We start from the raw sequence: 3,761 nt of genomic DNA on the forward strand, positions 1-3,761 counted from the left end.
TGAATGGTAATAGCAGAATACAAAACGTATAGAGAACCGTCTGTATTCCTATTTAGGTTGCACTTAAATGTTATTATACACGAATATCAACAAACTAGATTAGTGAGTGGGATTCCTATTTTGATTGATTGTAAGTCTTGATATTTACCCTAGAAATACTCACAACGATAGACGTAACCATAAGTTTAGGTTGAATGATATACAGAATATCAACAACGATAGAGTAATACCTATCTTGATTGTATGAAATATATGACCATTGAAATATAAAACAGAATATTAACAATAGCGATATGCAGTACCTCTAAGAAGTATCATCTGATGAGTTACTATTTTAGTTGATGATATACAGAATTATCAACAACGATAGAGTACCTATTTAGTTGAATGATATACAGAATATCAACAACGATAGAGTACCTATTTAGTTGAATGATATTACAGAAATATCAACAACGATAGAGTACCTATTTAGTTGAATGATATACAGAATATCAATCAACAGTATAGTCCCTATTTAGTTGAATGACAGAGTCAGTTGAATCCTATAAACCACCTGATTATACATAACAGATGAAGACATTAAGAGTGTAAATGAATGACCATAGAGCTGAACTGTGGCTAGAAAAGCTAGAGAAGAGATGTAGACTCTTACTGTAGCCTAAAGAGTAGAGACAGTACCGAGACTATTCCATACTACAGGAGTCTACGTCAAACCAGGAGCCAATGCCCTATCCAGGTGTCACTACCCAGAGGTGGAAGGCTTGTAGGTTTCACACTGGTCCCCGTCAGGTGTGGGTCACAGGTGAGACTGTAGGTGAATTGGATGCCTCCCCAGCTGGCCCCACACTCCTCTCTGTGTGTCCCCTGCTGGAGGACGATGGTACAGCCACCCAGTAGGTCATCGCTGATCATGTCTTTATTTTTTTTTTATTTTTTTTTTATTTCACCTTTATTTAACCAGGTAGGCTAGTTGAGAACAAGTTTTCATTTGCAACTGCGACCTGGCCAAGATAAAGCATAGCAGTGTGAACAGACAACACAGAGTTACACATGGAGTAAACATAAAACAAGTCAATAACATGGTAGAAAAAAAGAGAATCTATATACAATGTGTGCAAAAGGCATGAGGTAGGCAATAAATCGAATAATTACAATTTAGCAGATTAACACTGGAGTGATAAATCATCAGATGATCATGTGCAAGAAGAGATACTGGTGTGCAAAAGAGCAGAAAAGTAAATAAATAAAAGCAGTATGGGGGTGAGGTAGGTAAATTGGGTGGGAGTTTAAGATGGACTATGTACAGCTGCAGCGATCGGTTAGCTGCTCGGATAGCAGATTTCTAAAGTTGTTGAGGGAGATAAAAGTCTCCAACTTCAGAGATTTTTGCAATTCGTTCCAGTCGCAGGCAGCAGAGAACTGGAAGGAAAGGCGTCAAATGAGGTTTTAGCTTTAGGGATGATCAGTGAGATACACCTGCTGGAGCGCGTGCTGCGGGTGGGTGTAGCATCGTGACCAGTGAACTGAGATAAGGCGGCACTTTACCTAGCATAGCCTTGTAGATGACCTGGAGCGCCAGTGGGTTGCGACGAACATGTAGCGAGGGCCAGCCGACTAGGGCATACAGGTCGCAGTGGTGGGTCGTATAAGGTGCTTTAGTAACAAAACGAATGGCACTGTGATAAACTGCATCCAGTTTGCTGAGTAGAGTGTTGGAAGCTATTTTGTAGATGACATCGCCGAAGTCGAGGATCGGTAGGATAGTCAGTTTTACTAGGGTCTTGATCCCAGGCCTCCACCTTTAGCGCCAGGTTTGTGTCCACGCGCCCCATGTTAAAGGCAGTGTTCCACACAGGATTGTAAGATTTGATCACAGGGGTTTGTTTCGGCGGAGATGTGCCGTATTGGACCACAGCATACCTGTAGCAAGTAGAGAAATGGGGAGTTGGAACCAAAATGGAGAGAAATACTTTGGATTGCTCTGGGTAATTAAAACTTCTTCAGGATTGGTGAGTCCCCTGCGGGACGGTTGAGCTAACGTAGGCTAATGCGATTAGCATGAGATTGTAAGTAACAAGAAAATTTCCCTGGACATAGACATGTCTGATATTGTCAGAAAGCTTAATTTCTTGTTAATCTAACTGCACTGTCCAATTTACAGTAGCTATTACAGTGAAATAATACCATGCTATTTTTTGAGGAGAGTGGACAGTTTTGAACATGAAAAGTTATTTATAAACAAATTAGGCACATTTGGGCAGTCTTGACACAACATTTTGAACAGAAACGCAATGGTTCATTGGATCAGTCTAAAACTTTGCACATACACTGCTGCCATCTAGTGGCCATCTAAATTGCACCTGGGCTGGAATAATACATTATGGCCTTTCTCTTGCATTTCAAACATGATGGTACAAAAAAATATTTAAAAAACGGTTGTTTTTTTCTTTGTATTATCTTTTACCAGATCTAATGTGTTATATTCTCCTACATTCCTTTCACATTTCCACAAACTTCAAAGTGTTTCCTTTCAAATGGTATCAAGAATATGCATATCCTTGCTTCAAGGCCTGAGCTACAGGCAGTTAGATTTGGGTATGTCATTTTATGCGTTTTAAAAAAGGGCCAATCCTTTTACTTACTTTTCATTTACCATGACATGCCACAAGAGGGTGGTCCGACCTCCTGGCTACAGGATCAGGCTGGAGAACTGCAGAAACTGGCCTGTCACTAAAAGTGTCCTGTCACTAAAACTAGCCTGTTACTAAAAGTGTCCTGTCACTAAAACTAGCCTGTCACTAAAACTAGCCTGTCACTAAAAGTGTCCTGTCACTAAAACTAGCCTGTCACTAAAAGTGTCCTTTCACTAAAACTAGCCTGTCACTAAAACTAGCCTGTCACTAAAAGTGTCCTGTCACTAAAACTAGCCTGTCACTAAAAGTTGCCTGTCACTAAGTGTCCTATCACTAAAAGTGGCCTGTCACTAAAAGTGGCCTACGATAAAAGTGGCCTGTCACTAAAAATAGCCTGTCACTAAAACTAGCCTGTCACCAAAAGTGGCCTGTCACTAAAAATAGCCTGTCACTAAAACTAGCCTGTCACCAAAAGTGGCCTGTCACTAAAAGTGGCCTGTCACTAAGTGTCCTATCACTAAAACTAGCCTGTCACTAAAAGTGGCCTACGATAAAAGTGGCCTGTCACTAAAAGTGTCCTGTCACTAAAACTAGCCTGTCACTAAAAGTGGCCTGTCACTAAGTGTCCTATCACTAAAACTAGCCTGTCACTAAAAGTTGCCTGCCATAAAAATGGCCTGTCAATAAAACTAGTCTGTCAAGTAGGAGTTACTGCAGCTGTAGCAGTGTTGCCATCTATAGGACAGTAGTAGTTACTGCAGCTGTAGCAGTGCTGCCATCTATAGGACAGTAGTAGTTACTGCAGCTGTAGCAGTGCTGCCACCTATAGGACATACTGAGTTACTTGGCAGCAACTGATACAGCTGCAGTAACTCAGTTGTCCTATAGGAGGCAGCACTGCTACAGCTGCAGTAACTCTACTGTCCTATAGATGGCAGCACTGCTACAGCTGCAGTAACTCAGTCTGTCCTATAGATGGCAGCACTGCTACAGCTGAGTAACTCAGTCTGTCCTTAGTGGCAGCACTGCTACAGCTGCAGTAACTCAGTCTGTCCTGATAAATGGCAGCACTGCTAACGCTGCAGTAACTCATCTGTCCTTAGAGTGCAGCACTGCTAAAGCTTG

At 41.5% G+C, this 3,761-nt stretch overlaps 1 protein-coding gene across 1 annotated transcript in view; it reads right to left on the minus strand.

Annotated features, from left to right (window-relative positions):
* LOC112074194 (perforin-1) overlaps positions 1-3,761 on the minus strand; it is an 89,423-nt gene that overhangs the window by 64,504 nt on the left and 21,158 nt on the right. The window lies entirely within an intron of this gene.

Source organism: Salvelinus sp. IW2-2015, unplaced genomic scaffold (genome assembly GCF_002910315.2).
Source record: "Salvelinus sp. IW2-2015 unplaced genomic scaffold, ASM291031v2 Un_scaffold2532, whole genome shotgun sequence".
In the NCBI taxonomy this organism is placed as follows: Eukaryota; Metazoa; Chordata; class Actinopteri; order Salmoniformes; family Salmonidae; genus Salvelinus; species Salvelinus sp. IW2-2015.